The sequence below is a fragment of the Alexandromys fortis genome, unplaced genomic scaffold (assembly GCF_014885135.2).
Source record: "Alexandromys fortis isolate MF-2015 unplaced genomic scaffold, M_Fortis_MF-2015_v1.1 scaffold_19, whole genome shotgun sequence".
NCBI classification, from domain to species: domain Eukaryota; kingdom Metazoa; phylum Chordata; class Mammalia; order Rodentia; family Cricetidae; genus Alexandromys; species Alexandromys fortis.
Genome location: NW_026067890.1, coordinates 9854555 through 9872879, shown reverse-complemented (window position 1 = coordinate 9872879; position 18325 = coordinate 9854555). Strand labels below are relative to the sequence as shown.

The 18325-nt window shown below is 40.1% G+C and overlaps 1 protein-coding gene across 1 annotated transcript in view; it reads left to right on the top strand.

Moving 5' to 3' along the window:
* Positions 1-6682: 6682 nt before the first annotated feature.
* Positions 6683-18325, top strand: part of Ugt8 (UDP glycosyltransferase 8) — a 61692-nt gene continuing 50049 nt past the window's right edge. The window contains exon 1 of the mRNA XM_050154001.1: positions 6683-6811. The gene's annotated coding sequence lies outside the window, so the exon portion shown is untranslated. The remainder of the gene's footprint in view (positions 6812-18325) is intronic.

The window sequence follows — 18325 nt, the reverse complement described above, 5'->3', positions numbered from 1 at the left end:
AAAAAATTCACACAAAGGGTAAGAATTGGACTAAACAGGAACTTCAGGAATTGGGAATTAGGGGTTGTCAAGATGTACCTGCACGCAGTTCTCAAGAGTATATAGCCTTTGGTCTCAGCTCTGTAGCTCTCTACTAATTCTAGTTTATAAAAATTTTTCTTTGTCTTATTATATTTCTTTTTATAGTTTACCAGTTAATCAGGGGCTCAGAACTACCTAACTTGATTGGGTTAGATACAAGTTATGAACCCTCATGTATGTTTCATATTAGGAAATGTTTAACAAAATTGCATAGGAAAGGTGATCTGGTAGAGAAGATTATTTTGGTATGTTAGGATAAGGAATTTGTAAGCACAAGCAAAGACCTCTTTTGTTGGATATTGAATTGTTTGAAAGTGATCAGTATCTGGTTTATGCAAGAATCTCAGATTCTAATTTTATACTGAAAACATCCACATGACTGACTCTGGTTTCCTCACCTTACAAAGGTATACAACTGAGAGACTTTTCTTGCTTGACATACCTTGCTTTCTATACTGAACACTCCTTTAGAAAGTTCATTTGCTACACCGTAGTTCTTTATGATGAAAAATAAGGAAGGCAGGGGAGGAAGACAAGGCAATAGCATTATTCAATGCAAGGTTCCAATTGTAGTGTAAAGGTAATGTAAAGCATGTACTGGTAAAACAATGCTACTCTTTGAGTATTAGGGAGAAGACTGAATTTTATTGTTTTTCACTTGTACAGTAGTCCATTTCGTTTGTAGACTTTGAAAGGGTCAAGGTTAAGACTGCCACTATGAAAAAAGTAATCACAAGTTTTACTTGGGAGAAAAGTCTAACCTAATAAAGAGACATTTAAGTAACAGGTTTTTAAGAAAATTAAATCAAAAGGCAACAGATTATGGCTTATACTAAGCTTCTAGAAAAAAATCCTTATTTTCCTTTCCTTTCCTTTCCTTTCCTTTCCTTTCCTTTCCTTTCCTTTCCTTTCCTTTCCTTTCCTTTCCTTTCCTTTCCTTTCCTTTCCTTTTCTTTTCTTTGTTGTCACGACAGTGTCTCTTTACATAGCTGTGGCTGTCCTGGAACTTATTATGTAGACCTGGCTAGCCTTGAACTCACAGAGATTTTCCTGCTTCTGCCTTCTGAGTACTGGGATTAAAAGTCCTTGTCCTTTAATGTCCAGTTTCTTTACCACTTTCTTCAAAGCAATACAATTTGTTCTTGTTGTAAAAAGATTAAAGGACATATCTTGGAAAGAATCATGGATTCTGAAGCTTTCTTATGAAGAAGAGTAATACTGTCTCAATATGAGTAAGGACATCATCTGGTAAATTATCATTTAAGAAGCAAGCATTTACTGATGCATATCATTACAGGAAAATATGAAGAAAATGTCATAAAGTTTTGACATTTTAACTATGCTTCTTCAATCTAAAAGCTGCTGTGGATGGATCAAGTCAAGCAGCCTTTAGCAAAAATTAAAGCATATGATGATCACAATCATATGCCTGCTGATTGTCGGTTGTAACTAGTTGATATTGCCTGAGGCTTACAATAAGTCTTTATAATAAGCATTAGTACAAAGTTTTAATACATTAGAAAACTATTGCCTGAAGGCATCATAGGTTAAATATAATAAGTCCTGTAATAATAAGCAGTGTCCATAAAGTGGACTTAGCTCTGATATCTTGTGGGACAGCTTTTCTCACCTCTATAAAACTGTGGCAATAATCATTGTCAGAAACTCTTTATAGCCCGTAAAAGAATCCGGTGCAGAGGGCTTTCCAAGTCTGAAGTTCATCAATGATTATGTAAGACAGGTTTGATGTTACCATGTATTTCCTATAACTGACTAAACCTGGTTTATCACAAAATTTTAGGAATTATTTTAAAATAACCAATTATTGTGCTAGATCAAGAATCAGAGTTTTGTTCATCATATTTCCTAAAAATAAAAATAACTCTGACCGTGATTATTGACTTAAACATATTGACTCAACTGAAGTCTCCATTTTATTACTTTGTTAGTGAACATGGTTGGTTGTTAGTCTGAAACCTCTCTACTTTATTTCCAAAAAGGACAGTAACGGTACGTTCCTCCAAATTTTTTATGAGAAGTAAATGAGCTATTTTGCCTGAAACACACTATTAAGAATTTAAAGTAAACAGCATACATTTTATGATTATTTTAATTTTGATCATCATCATTATTATTACTAATTAAGCCTAGTGATGCAAAGTAGAAGCCATAACTTTCATAATTATAATTAGATTTTAAATGATTTTATTAACATCAAACTAGACTTAATAAATCTTTGTCAACATCTGGGCCCTGTTCTCCACCTCTTCAAACATTGGAAGGAATGAAGATCAGAGATACTTTATGAAGTTTACAATGTATGTGAAGCTGTAGTTATCCTCCCAGACAATATATTAAAACATCTGAGATTATTAATAAGGGGTGTTGGAATGTACAGGCACCCATACTTCTTCCCACAACAAACTTATTAAGTCATATGGCTTTTGCTATGAAATGCCTAGAAATTATATAGATTTCTGAGGGTATTTTTTCCTTCTCTAGGATCATTTTCAAGAGATCTTTATTTAAATTTCATTACCCTGTTTTGACATCTTCTTTTCTTAAGATGTTAAATACCATATATGGATCTAGACACTGCATGCACCACTGCCTACTTGTTCCTGTTTTTCTTTTTTTAAGTAAATTTGTCTGTATTATTTCTACTGTAAAACAAAAAAAAAGAGTGATTTTATTTGAGAATGCCAGCAGAATCAGTGGCATGCTATGGATAATAATGGATGAATTTAATAAAGGAGAAAAGCAATAACTAGATCAGTCATTCTATTTCTTCTAGTAAAAAAAAAAGTTCTCTATTCTTGACCCATTGGTGTTTTATTCCTCAATCACAACAGTTCCAAAGTCAAGCGTTTGTGAAGCCTTCTTAGACATCCTTACCAGTTTCAAACCTCCTTTGTATCACTTCCATGCTTTTGTCATACTTAAAGCATGAATACGTAATTTGATCTTTCCATTCTGAGTTCTTCTTGGGCAGAGAATTGGGCTGTGTTCACGTCTGGAGCAGGATTGCCGCCAGTTCTGCACCCATGGGCACTCAGTTGTCCACAGGTAGCAAAATGGTGAAAAGTCCAATGGGAAAAAACAACAGGTTTCAACTTTGAGATATAAAAGTTCACCTTTTATTTTTAATACTAAGCATTTTAAAGGAATAGGCTAGCACGTTTGTCAAGGAAGAACTAACAATAAGCTTTTTATTCTCACTCAAAATACTCTTCAGTTCTTGAAAAACTTTCTCTATTCTTGCCTTGAAACAAATAGAATCTCTTCGAAGGTTCCTCATAACAAGTCTTACCAAGTTCATTTCTCTCCCCTTCCTTTGTCTTTATGATGTGCCCCTACTTAACTAATTTGCGTAATCTATACCTATCTACTCATTTTCTTAAATGTTTGTAAGCTACTTCTGTCTACAAATAAGGACAGGATTCAGAGAATACCTTGCTATACAATATCATAGAACTTTAAGGAGATAAAATGTATACAGTTCTTAATAAACTTTCCGCAAGTCGGTAGGTTAACAAATATTAGATAAGTAATGCAAATCTAAAGATTGTCTTTAAAAATGCAGGGGCATGAGCTATATGAAGAGACAGCACAAGGGGAACTTAGAGTTATTAATGAACCCAAAAGAACATGCTCTGTCTCTATGTGCTGTTGCCAGGAATTAAAAAAAAAATCATCAAATTTGATTCACAGGTTGGGGTTGTGGCTCAATAGCAGAGCACTTGCCTAGCATGTATGAGGCCCTAGGCTCCATCCCCAGTACTACTAAGACAAAGGGATGTCCTACAAAGGGGATTGATTCTCCCACTGTTGGAATTACAGAGAGACAGCACCGAGTTAATATTTGCTAAATACCAAGGACTAGGAACTCTGTTCTGTCTAATTCATGTTTTATTTTTGGTAATTCTCACAATAACTTTATGAAATAGATGTTGTCACATTAATTTTTAAGATTCATTTTTTACGTATGTATATTATATTTTTATTTTTAAATTAATATTATCACTTTTTTGGTCAGGGAAGGCATACACACGTGATTGCCCGTGCTCATGGAGCTCCGAGACCTCAGATCCCCTAGAGCTTGTGCTACAGGTGGTTGTGAAGCCAGCCAACATGGCTGCTGGGATTCAAACTTAGGTCCTTTTCCAGAGCATTTAACTTCTTATGACACACTCAACCGCTGAATCCTCTCTCTAGCACCACACCATATCTATTTTATGGATAACGAAATCAAGACACACAGAAATTGGTAACACAGTTAACAAATAACAAAACTCAGTTCGTGGTAGTTGTGTGAGAAAGTTAATGGTTAATGATTACCAGCTAAGTTGTTATTTCTCACGAGTATTGCTATTTTCCCACTGAAATAATTAGAGTCCAAGAGTCTCTAAATTATAACAACCATTTTAAATTAAGTTGTATGAACTAATGTGGTATGTGATAATAACGAGGCAATTTTATTTTACTTTGGCCGAAACTTCCTACACAGATATGTTATCTAATGCAACATTACGTAACCTGAACAGTATGGTTCATTTGAATAGGAACTTGGAGGATAATAATAAAATTATGCACCCTTCTTTGAAGGGAAGTAGCAAATGCCATTCATTTTACCCAACCATCCTGTCAGTAATGTTAAGTGCCAGTGGCTAGAGTATTTTAAAATGGAATGAAGTTTGCTTTTATGATTTCCTTTATTGCTTTAAAGTACACAAACATAATTCAACTCTGATTTATGCAAACACATACTAAACTTAAATTTTGGAATGTCCTTTCAGTGCTGGCCTGTGGCATATGGGGCAAACAACAGCCAGATCACAGATACAAAATTCACGGATATAGCTACACGTAATATTCAGTATGGCATTTTTTTTAACATCTGTAAAGTTTGACAGACATTTTAGAGTGTTAACTCTTTTTTTTTTTTTTTGAGACAGGGTTTCTCTGTGGCTTTGGAGCCTGTCATGGAACTAGCTCTTGTAGACCAGGTTGGTCTCGAATTCACAGAGGTCCGCCTGCCTCTGCCTCCCGAGTGCTGAGATTAAAGGCGTGCGCCACCACCGCCCGGCTAGAGTATTAACTCTTACATAATTTTATTAAGCACACGGATGTGACACAGATTATAGAAAAGATATAAAACCACAATTATTTATTACATTTCTAAAGTCAATTTTTACCAAGAATTTATGTACACTTTATTAGGACAATGGCTTTGTGCCTGGAGCATGATTTTTTTTCGATAAAATAAGGCTTTTGAATAAAATGCTTATATTCTCTATTGAGTATCTGTTATGTTTAATACTTGTTTGTAATTTTTTTCTAGTGCAATTTAAATAAGTAAGTGAATGAATGCACAGCATATTAATCTACTTGGGTCAAGTAGAAAGATTTGTTACTTACAAAGAAGAAAAGAGCATTATCTCCTTTGAAATAGGTATTTGGAAACTCCATTAGAACAAAGCGTTGGACTTAGGACCTTTGGACACTATGGTTGTTTAATAGACTACTAATAAGAACAATGAATAATTGATTTTTCTTATATCATTACATAAAATTTCAATTTTTTTGAGGGCAAAGTCCCACACCTGACTCTCAAGCTGGAGAAATGAAATAGCATTAGTGGCATCCTCTTTTCATCTCTGAACATTTAAACACAAAACTCGTCAGCATTTTCGGATCTGGAATTTATGTTCGACCTGATTTGCACTTTTCAGAAAGTTAGACCACATTCAGTTCTGTCCAGTTCATTTACATATTCGCGTCTACACACACACACACACACACACACGTATGGCATCATGTGTGTGCTGTAGAAGGGATGACCTAACAGGTTCCAAATTCTAGCAAGCAAACCTTTCCTAGATTTTCTGAAGCCAGCAGCCTGCCATTGACACTTAAAAAGGGCTTGGCCTCCCGCGTCTGGCGCACCAGAAGACACCTGCTCCTTGGGAAATGTTGCTTCCTGACCTGGAAGCCAACTTGGCAGCCACGCGGCTAGCAAACACGTTCAGTCAGAATAAGGAAGCCGGACCCAAGCAGGCAAGACTTTAAAAGGCCCTTTCAAGGGAATCCCCAGTTGGCTTTTTCCAGGAGCCCCGCGCTTCGCTGGGCGCTCTCCCCGTGTGCGCAGGCGTGCGCTCAGACCCACCGCTCTCCTCTCAGAGCGACTCTCGGGGTCTCTGACAGGAAGCGAAGGGGGCGTCAGTCGGCGCCCCGCAGGCCCCTGCTCCTCCCCAGCGCCTGAGGTGAAAAGAAGGCGGGCGGAGGCGCGCGTCGAGGGGAGCCCTTGCGGCAGGTGCAAGTCCGCCAGCTTCTCAGGTCTCCGCCGCCGTCGAGGCGCGTGCGCAGCGGGGTCCCGGTCGCGGCGGGCGCGAGGCCCCGAGGCTTGAGTGGCGGGCCCGGGGGCGCGCAGGCGGGGGCGCGCGCACGGGCCCGACCGCGCTCCCGGGCTCACTTAGCGGGCGCGCCGGCCTGGTGGGGGGGGGGGGGGGGGGAGGGAGAGGAAGGCGGGGCGCGCGGGGCTCGGCGGAGGAGCAGGCGCGCTGCGGCCCCGAGGGAGGGCACGGTGGAGCATCGCCTGGCCCCAGAGCGGCCGTCTTAAGCCGGCGGGCGCGCTGCAGCCTCCCCTCCTCAGGGCCAGAGACGGAAGGCGACCGTCCCGCGGCGGCACAGGCGCGCTCTCCAACTCCCGCGCCACAGCCAAAGGAGCGCGGTAAGCGGCGGCGGCGGGGGCGCGGGGACGGAGGGCTTGGGATCGCGGAGTTGGTGGCTGTTCCCACCCCCGAGGTGAGTGAGTGACGCCCCCCTGGCTGCCCGAGGCGGCCGGCGCGGGGGGCTGTGGCGAGCGCGCTCTTGGCACCCCTGAGCTGTCCCCGCGGCGGCCGGAGCGGGCGAAGGGGGCGCCCGTGCAGACGCCAAGACCTTGCGCTTGACCGGGACGGGATGGTCGCCCGCAGTCACCGCCCGGGACTCTCTGGCCCGCCGGGTCCCCGCTGAAGGTGCGCGACGGGGTGCACTGGGGAAGGGGCGCTCCACCGGCTGTGCGCACACGTGTGCGCGGGACCTTTCGGTGACCGCAGCAGCGGTGGACAGACACACCGCACGGTCGCGCGTGGACCCCGGAAAGGCCGGCAGGGGTGCAGGGCCGGATCCGAAGGTGAGAGAGCCGCGGGAGGGTGAGAGGGAGGGCGAGCGGGCGAGCATGGAGGGGTCGCCTGCTGTGGAGGACGGGAGCGGAGCGGCGAGGCCCCGGATGGGTGCTGCGGGGTGGCGGGAGGAGAGCGCATCGCCAAGCGCTCGCTCGCGGATGCAGTGCGTCCGGGCAAAAGGACGCCCGGAGGTGTCTCGGGGCAGGACCTGATCTGTGGGCTCCCAGGTTTGAAGGGTTATAAAGTTGGGGACTGAGAACTTGTCTCTCGGCAGCACTTAGGGACTGGATGTCGCTGCTGTGCCAGTGCTGGGACCGTCCTCAGCATCTTTTAGAGTTCTGAAGGACGTGAGGGGACGGAGACCGAAAAGTGCTCCCAGCTCAGAAAATGAAGGGCTGTGGAAACTCCGAGTTGGGGGAGGCATCATCACAAGAGAAGAAAGGGGTGACTTTCTGCATCCTCACCTTATCTGGAAAGCCACGACCATTGTGATACAGGGTCAGGACTAGTCACGGGGCGGGGGTGGGGGGCTTCTGTTTTGCACGATCGCCTTCTGAAAGGGTTCACAGAAAAGCACTAAGGTTTTTGGTCACCTTAGGCTGTCGTTTTGTACAACTGATTGTTTTTTTCTTCCAAAATTAATGACAGGAATGTGTGGCAGTTTGGCTGGATGCCAAATATGCCGTTACTTCTAGCTGTAATCCCACGTTCCCCCAAACAAATATCCTCTTGGATGTAGGCTTCCTTAACCCTTGTGCCCAGACCACCCCCCCAAAAAAAACCAACCGTGTGTTTTAAAAAGGCTAGAAAGTCTTCCTTAATCATTCTAATAGAATTACAAGTTACACATTTACACAATGTCCTAGCTTTTTTTATTAATTAATTGAAAAAAAATATACACTTAAGTATATGATAAGGAAGAACAGAACTTTGTGTTAATCAAATTAAATGTGAGTCTGCTGTTTAACTTTTCCAGAAGAAACTATCTCTTGGTAGCTTGAGGCCTTGCTCGGACCATGTCTGTTCAGCAGCTCTTACCTATTCTCGATAGTGATAGAGAAGGGCCGATTTGCCTGCCACCAGTAAGGTTAAGCGCACATCTGGTGTTCTCTAATCCACAGCTAAAGGAGCATTTTTAAACTAGGAGGCAGCAGTGTCGACTTCGACATTTAGAACAACAGCTCAGCTTTGTTTAGAGCAACTGAACCATATTACTGAGCCATACTACTGCCCATACTTCTGCTTTTACCTCCCGTAGAGATCTGAGCTCTTTGAGTCTAAACTCCACTTTAGTGTCTACACTGATACTTAGAACACCTGTTATAGTAAACAAATCCAATACATGTCCTTCATGAAGAGATTTTGTGAGGACTGTACTTTGAAGACTTGTTTGATAGTTAAAGTTTCTATTAATCTAAACTGAGATATTTCAAGTTCCCCCCTGTAAGCAGTCCTGAGTTGAGTTATCATTTAAATATTGCTGTAAAACTTACCCTCTATTCTCAAACTCTGTTTCAAAATAATTTATGGATCTGTATCTCAAACAATGCAGATTTCTTGACTGATTAATTTTTAATTTCCAGATAATACCTGAAAGTTGCCAAGCTACACAAAAAATGTCTACTTTTGCCTGTTTATACAATATGCATTATCCTGACAACACATTATACTGCTTGGTGCTGATATTCATAGATATTTTCTGGGTAGTTCACCATATTGACCGAAATAGGTAGTCATTAAAATAGACAGTTTGTAAACCTTCAGATGTTATTGGCTATGCTATTAATTTAATTATTCTGTGATGTCTGGGTTATAAGTATGAACCTATCAAGGATTCAACAGTGCCATTTGTGGCAGGGTAGAGTACCATTTTTGTTTACAGTTCCTGGTCTCTCTGCCTGCTGGGTTGAAGTATTAGAATGGAAACAGAGGTACCATTCTTCTTTTTATGCTTTGTCTGGGTCCCCTTTCTGTTATCAGCTATCACTTTCTGCTGTCAGGCTGGGAGCGGGTCCTGATGCTGTATTATCTGTTGTCTTTTTTTTTTTCTTTGTCCATTGCCAAATACAAAGCATGTAGATTCTGTGACAGATAATTTTTTGTTCATGTGCTTTTTGCTGTGCTATGGGCTGAATGCTTGAGATTCTCAGAAGAGTTCCTTGTATATGTGAGGTTTTAATATGTTTATATGCAGAAAATTTTGTAAGAGAGAGCCTTAGAAGTGTCTTCACTTTAGACAATTTGACTTTTTTTTTTAAGCCAAAACAGCCTCTTTAAAAATATTTACTTTTTTATGTGGAATTGGGTTATTTTTCTTTTGGAGTATGTTTTATACCTCTTTCTGCCAGTGAAACTCATTAACCTGGTATAGTGTTAATAGTCCCCTATCCTGGAAGCTAAGTAAAAGTGTAATTTGATAATCCTGCTAACCATACTGGATGCTTGTTCAATTATTTAAATGTTACTTTGCATATCTGCCTAAGGAGGAGCTACATAATCAAATCAGTTTGAAAAAAAAAATCTATTAGTTTTGGAAACTGTGTTAGTCATATGTTCTTAGTGTGAAGCATTTCATGAACATATCTTATTTCCTCTAACAAGTATTTATTAAGAGCAAACCAGTTGCCAGTCTCTGTGCGCTGAGATTATGCAAACAATTCTAACTGAGGTAGTTTCTGCGTCTAAGGGGGAAATCTAGTGCTGGGTGATTTAGAGCTGTAGGAACTTTTTTTTTCTTTTTAAATTATGGGGAAGCACAGTGTCTTGACATGAACAACTGCTAGATTTGATACACTAGAACATGTTTTGGACATAGGAGACAAAACGTGAAACTAATATTAGTCATCTAGAAGAGTGCTGCCCTGTAAGTGCTGTGTAGGACTGTGGTCAGAGTGCCTGAGGAGGGATTTGGGAATGGCTAGTTCCCAACTCAAGAAGACTTTACAAGATTCCTGGAAGGTGACATACAATCAAGGTTAGCGGAAATAAGATCCTCCTGGATGCTTGTTTGCCATCCTGAGGGGTATGGGTCCCCGTCTATGCAGAGTTGCTTTTAAAAAAGGTGTGACATGGCAGAGGTCAGCTTTCACAGCAGTCTGGAAGGATGATCTCAGAAATCCGAGATGGGAGCAACTGTGATGTGTTGGGGTGACCTTGATAAAGGGACCTAATAGATAACTGTTACTTGAGTGAAGAAGAGAGAGAATCAAGGTAATGAAAAGGGAGAGTCTATGAGAGCAGGTGATGGTGCTTGTGAAATACAGAAATTTGGGGAAAGAGACAGAGATTTGAGAAGCCAAGGTGTCAGGTTCAGCTTGTGACATTCAGTGTCGGAAGTGAGGTAGAATGTTCATTAGAGATTGTACTCAGGGAGTCATTTCACAACGGCTTGTGAAGAGAGGGCCTAGCTTAGGTAATATGTAGGTAGATTAGTGGATGGACGCATGGATGACAGATGTAGCGTGTCGCATAAATGTAAACACTGAAAGTTGAGGGGCTTGCCAGGAAAGGTACCGGGAGCTGGTAGGGAAATAGGGAGATCTGAAAATTTGATGAGACAGTGGAAAGCAAGGGAGTGTGGTAGAATGAGGGGAAAGGAGAGAACTTCAAGAAGTGAGCCATCAGGAGATGAAAGGAGTAGTAGACAGTCCTGCTATACTTCCACTCGGTAAGTTCTGTCCTGGGGCTGGGAGTTCATTTTCTACCCTTTATCTGCAAAACAGGGAACAAAACACGTGTTTTACAGGGCTTCTGTGAGATCAAAGATTATAGATAGACGTAAGGCCAGTGTCTAGAAGGTTACCGGTTTGTTGCTAACAAGCAGGAGATCTTTTAATGAAAACAGACCTTGGATTTGTGATCAGAAGACTCATAGTGAGTTTTAGTTTCCTAAAGTGCAAGCTGGCAGGACTGGGAGGTTATTTCAAAGCCATTTATGAGGTGATCCAATATTGTTTTGTCCGAGAAGGCAGTGGATTAGCAGACACTGAAAAACGTGAAGGAAGCAGAGAAGGCAGCTCATCCAAGTCCTAGAAGAGAGGGTAGGAGTTGTCTTCAGAGTTCTGGGGGGATGCTGAGCTTCCAAAACAGCCTCTGTTCTGGCTGAACTGTGTTTAAACACCAAGTGTCCCTCACATTTATATTTTTGGTATTCTAGATATGCCCTGGATGATCTCACAAGGTATTGACTGATCATTTTAATAGAGCTTGAAACAGATACAAGACTGAAGATAGATATCAAAATTTAACAAACTATTTCCATTAGTTGCTAGGTGAAAGCTGCTCTGATGACAGTTGGGCTAGGCATCAATCTATGAGCATAACAGGATATTGTTAGGAATCATTTTCATTGACTTTTTTCTTCCAGTCCTGTGTGGGTCTGTCCTAGGTCTCTGGGGTATCCCACCTCTGGGTCCTGACCCTCAGGGGTGATCTCCCTCTCAGGCTATGGGTCTACACCAGTGCTAGTCAGTAGTTGGTCACTCCCACAATTTCTGCACTATCTTTCCCCCAGCACACCTTGTAGGCAGTACAAATAGTACATTGAAGACTTTGTGGCTGGGTTGGTGTCCCAGTCCCTCCCCTGAAAGTCTTGCCTGGTTACAGGAGATGGCTGGTTAGGGTTCGGTATCCTTGTTAGGAATCTTAGCTAAGGTCTCCCTCATAGATTCTTGGGAATTTCCATTGCTGTAGTTTTCTAGCTTATCCCAGAGATGCCCTCACATTCTAGTTTTCTCTCCCTCCATCCTCCTCACACCTGATCCCTCCTGTTCCCATTCCCTACCCCTCTTCTTCCAGTTCCTACCCCCTTCCATTAGCAAAGTCCATTCTATTTCCCCTTCACAGAGAGATTCATGCATCCCTTCCTTGAGCCCTATTTGTTATTTAGCTTCTCTGGGTCTGTGGGTTGTAGCATGGATCTCTGTTAAATCCACTCACGAGTGAGTGAATACCATCTATTGATGGAAACAGATGCAGAGACCCACAGCTAAACGTTAGGCAGATCTGGGGAAGAGAGGGAAAAAGGATTGTAGGACCCACAGAACCAACTAACATGGGTTGATAGGAGCTCACAGAGACTGAGCAGACAACTGGGGAGAATGCATGGGGACTAACCAGTGCCCTCTGCATATATGGTACAGTAGTGAAGCTTGGTTTTCTTCTGGGACTCCTAACAGAGGGAAGAGTGTCTCTTTCTGACTGTGTTGCCTGCTTTTGGGACCCATTCCTCCTACTAGATTGCCTCATGCAGCCTTAATTGAAGAGGAAGTGCTTAGTCTCACTGCAACTTGGTGTGTCAAGGCTGGCCGATATCCAGGGGAGGCCTTCCTGTATCTGAGGAGTCAGTAGAGGAGGAGTAAACTGGGGAGGGGAGGAAGTGGAAAGAGGAGAGAGAGGGGAGTCTTTGTTGGGATGTAAAATGAAAAACAAGACAAACAAACTTAACAAATTATAAGGTTGAATCAAATATTTCAGAAGACATTTCATAGTTATCCAGGGCCTTAAACTCAACATTGTGAATAAGTAATGATTTACCTGTGTAGAAATGGAAGGATGATTGTGGAGTTTGCTTTCTTTTCCTGCCTCCCATGAAGTTTATTGTAACAATGTATAAATATCCTTATGTTCTATCTTAGTCCTTTTTTTCTACTTGGATGAAATGATGATATTTTATATCCATGATAAACCCTTAAAATGAAATTTGCACCATGCATGCCTACATATCTTGCTTTGTAACTAGTGAACATTTTGAGAGTAAAATGTTTACATATATGAATTGTTTTGGCAATTAGCTTTACCTGAATGCTGTGCATGTTGTTTACATATTAATTGAAAGGCATAATAGTGATTAATTGATTATATATAATTATGTTTAGTAAAAATTAGTAAGTCTATTAGTTTATCCTATCTATGATTAATTCTCACTTTTTTTGTATAGCACCCTCATTAATACATAGCTTTAGGACAGATGAGAATTTACTGATAAAATGAAATTTAAAGTTTAGCAATTTAAGGGTAAAATGCAATTCATTATGCTGATGGCTTTGAGAGACTGTAGCACTACTCTCTGTTATCAGTATCTCTCTTTGGCAGAGTTTACTTCCTGTGATTTTTTTTTCCAGTCTGTTTACCTTATAGGTCCTGTCACTTGCAAGGGGAAGAGAACTGTGTGATTTCAGTTTAAGTTTTTTTGTTCTATTCCACATTGTGTGTACAAAAATCCAGTTTGTCTCACAAGACATTTACTGTCTTTCTCAATCCTCCTTTAGAAAGACTGCAAGGTCAAGTTGAAATTTGGTTAGAGACAAGTGTTACATGTAGGTAGGCGTTAAGCAGTATTTAATATCCAGAGCAAAAATACTACTTTTGAATTGATGAGCTGTAGGGTATATAGGACAGTCTGGATTTCAGGTTCAAAATCAGCTGCTGGCTTCAGGCTGGAAAGGTGCCTAGGTTTTAAAGTATGTTATCACATGGGAAGACTGTAGGGACATTGTGGAGATCTTCATTGTGGACTTAGATTATTTATATGAATTTTTAATGTTTGAAATATTTTCAAGATTCTAAGGAATATATTAGCTATTACACGAAGTATACCTTGTTTTAATGAGAGGAAATTATAGTACTAACATTTTTTTCAGGTGAGAAAAATGCAAGTGTATGCCCAAGTATTGGAAAAATAAAATTATTCATAAAAATTTGCTATTATATCTGTATGATTTTCTTTATATTGCATAAATTGAATCATATGGATTATAAAACTTCAAAACACCTGAAAGAAATAGGGCCAACATTTCAAATTTGTACAAATACTTTTAAGGGCTAGGGAGACAGTTTAGCAGGGTAAGCCTTTCTTCCACAAGCCTCAGCATATGAGTTTGAATCCTTAAAATGAGCCTACAGCCAGACATGGGGGTGCATCTGTGATCCTAGTGTTCCTACGGGGAGATAGGAAATACACAGCCAGATATGGGGGTGCATCTGTGATCCCAGCGTTCCTACGGGGAGATAAGAAGCTGAGAAAAGAGAAACCCTGGACACTTACAGTCTGTTAAGCCTGGTGTAGACCATTAAAAAAAAAAACAAGAGACTTTGTCTCAATCAAGGTGGAAAGTGAGGGTTGAAACTCCAGTTTGTTCTCCACTCTCTACACATGTGCCTAAGTTACCAGAACACAGGTACACATACCCTACACTACATATGTGCATAACACAGGGTTTTAAAATTATATAGTTGATATTTTGCTATATTAATTATATGCTTTATTGTATCATGTAAGTATTTTTTCAGTCAGAGAGCCTGTAGCTAATGGTTTAAAAGCATCTCATATTTTTAAATAAACTAAAGGACTTTGCTATTCAAAGCAACATCAAAGAACATCCATGGGAAGAATCCTCTTTTGAGTAACCTGTTTTGCAAATTCAAAGTCTTTTATTCTGCTTAAGCACACACACACACAACAAAAACATTTGGGCACACCTCTATAATTGAATGTAATTCAACTATCAGATATTTTTTTACAGTCTTTTCATGTAGCACAATTGATCTCAAATTTATAATCCTCTAGTCTCAGCTTCCAGAGTACTGTATGTCCCCACACCTAGCTCCTTTATAAATCTCAAACACCATTTCAAATAGGCATACTATTATTCTGCTCCATTACCATAGCAATATTGATTACATAGAAAAGTATACCAAGAGAATTTTTTAATATTTCTGACAGAAATAAATGAGCATGTGCTATTGTCTTTGTATTCTGAAAGATCTGCTCTACACTGGAGGTACTGTACAACTTTACCTATGAAAAACGGTCTGTGTGCTTTTCATAGCTTTATCCATTGTCCGGTTGGTCTTTCTACTGAGTAGGGTTTACAGCAAACTAGTCAAACAGGTTTGCCTGTTTATTTGACAGAGCCCAGGAAGCAGGGAAAGGTATGGATAAAGGCAAGGCTGAAGCTGTTTTAAAGAAATTAATACTAATCACTACCTCTGTTTTCTCCTGACTTTGAAAATATGTTGAAGATATTTATAAGAATGTGTCTTAATAGAAACATGATTAGGGTAAGGGAATCTAGAAGGGGAAATAAGAAGCATTGAATAAGAACAAAATGAGGACAAATGGAGAAGGAGAAAACCTTGTTGGAACAACAAGAGAACATTCAAAGAAAAGCAGTCGTGCTTCAGTGTTAGACTCTGTGTTATGCTTTCTGTGAGCTGGCTGTGCCACACCAAGAAACCAGAGTATTGATCTGGGGGTGACTATAATTAAAGGAAAGGCTTGCCTGCGGTATTGGCATCCTACGTGGGACCTCTCATCCCAGAGCTGAGCTATACTAAGGGCATTTATGGGTAGGATGTACTTACTTTCTCTGACTCTGTAAGACACATATAACTTATGGAAGCTGTGGTTGCCTGAGTAAGACCTTCTCAACATAAAGCCAGACAGAATTTCAGAATGGATGGAGGAGGGGCTACCAAGGCCCAAACCATACTTGTGGAATTCTTGGAAGTTGATCTCTCTTGGGTAGGGAATAACTTTCCTTTGGGAAAGGGGGTGGCCACTGGTAGGTTGCTCATGCCACAGTAGACATACAGGCAATGCAAACTGGACTAAGTGCTCTTAAACAACAAAAAGTGCCATGTGCCAGTTTGATCATTCTTAACGCTCCTGAGGGGTATGCATTACTAAACAGTTATCCTTTAAGTCTGTTTTGGAGTGCTGTTCCAATGTTTTAAACTGTGCACTAAGCATAGATACAATCTCATCTGGATATCCTTGCTTTGTTCATTTCTTCTTACCCTGTGTATCCTTTTGGAGAAAAAGTTCTTCTCTTTCCTAGAGTGTCCTTGTGCCAGATTTCTCACAGAGTGCTTATGCCAGATCTCACTGACAAGCTTACAGATGGATGATACGGCTAAGAACATGGTCTAGGACCTGGTGTTTGATCCTTTAGAGGAGTTATGCATCCTTTATGGACCCTGAACACTTCATGATTTGCATATATATTAGTGTATGTATTATATATAGAAATACTAAAATATGTATACTAAAATCCTTTCACTAATATATCTATATATACATATAGAGATTAGTGAAAATATTATCCTTTCACTAATATATTCCTCTCTCTATATATGTATATATAGATATAGATCTTGGTGAAAGGATTTTAGTTTAATTACTTAAGTGCAACCCTGTTCCTATTATAACTCCTACTGTGTTCACCAAAGGAGTGTCTTTGTGAGCTTGGTATGACTTCTTAAAGATCTGAGAAATTTAAGAGGTAATCTACCCACTCATTCAAGAAGCAGCCAGGTTCATGAGAGAAATTTACCTTTAAATGAAAAGTATTATAATTTTGGTTTTTTTTAAGTATGAGTATTTGAGGTCTTCTCAGTATAAAGGTTTATTAGAAGGTTAGTTATTAATAAGGCTTTTCTCCTGTTTTGATTTTTGTATCCCAGAATTCAAGAAAATAACGGACCTGTTATCTGACATATGGTAGTGACCACTTTGGAATATCTTTACCTGTCATGGGCAGCTTATATGGGTCAGGATCAGGAAACCTAAGTGATAGTTTCGACTTTATCAATGAGTCAATATCTTGGCTTGTAATGGTAGGTAACTACTTATTAGAGATATTGTCCCTTTGTCAAGGGGTAGAATTTGGACTCGGTTATATTTAGTACAATTGGGATTCCGATTGATTTTTAGATGAAAATACTTGTTAAATGTATTTTGTATTATTTTACAGAAAGTATATTATATATACTGTGTTTGAGTATATTTCTATTTCTATTGCAATATCGCAATATTTGCAATATTGATTGCAAAACCAATAATGACAGCAGTGATATACGAAAGACTCCTCAGCACTTGTTCATTGCTGATATATTGGTATAATCCTAGATGCGTAAAAGACACAGATTCCCCTGTTAGTAAAGGAGAATCAGAGGAATGCATTGTGTTTTATGAAGAGCCTACCCAAGTCTTTGGTCCTTGGAGACTATTATAAGTTTGCTGTTTTTTAATCTAAGGTCTATAAGTAGCTTCTAATGGTGCTTGTGCCTCAATTTTGTGACTACAGGCAAGTTCATTATTAGTTTATTAGTGAAGACTTCCACAGAGTACAGAAATACATAGTATTGTGGTTTTAGGTTAATATTTGGCTGGACTTAGGAACTCTTCTATTTGCTTAAGGATGAAGTCAAGCTCAAAACAAAGAATTCCCGTGTTAGTTGGATGTTGATTACATGATGCAGAGACATGGAGATAAATAGTACCAAGCTGGTCAGGCCTTGGCAGAATTGTAGAAAAAGAAACCTAAGTTTTAGGAGCGTGTGTGTGTGTGTGTGTGTGTGTGTGTGTGTGTGTAAATTTTATAGCTGGGTATGATAAACACCAAAAGTGATTTAATCACACCATTTTCTTTAATAAAAGGAACATTATTTTTTAACTGTATATTTTTTATCACTAATTCTCAGAAAATGACTTTTGAGTCAGTACTTTCAGCATCACCTGTGATTTTGCTTAAAACAAACAAACAAACAAACAAACAAACAACAACAGAAAAATTGGATTCTATGGCTTTTCCCAGATCGTGAAGTCAGGCCTTGTAAGGTCAGACCCAGAAGTCTGTTTGCATAAGACGTCCAGTTGCTTTTCATACTTGCTACTTTTGAGGCTCACTACTCTGTGTTGCCAGGTACCTACTTGGTTCATATTCTCATATGGTGAAAATTTATGATTATTTTGACGATGAGTAACTTGGCTTAGGTTTAAAGATTTTTTTTTGTTCAGTAGTTCCCCGATTAATTTTATAACTTAAACGTATGATGTAATGATTGCAGTAATTAATTGGCTGTGTAGATGAAGCCAGGTATTCTTCGTTCAGTTGATACGTACATCCTTATGAAACATCATCTAAAAACTGAGATAGTTGTGTTGCCACTTTTGTAGACTTTGCTCTGATGCTGTCTTGCAGTTACCCTGTAGGGGTAGCAGTTCTAATCACCTGGATAGCAGTAGTTGAACAAAAGTGTTAAAACCTCATCTCAGCTGGATAGGTGGCATATAT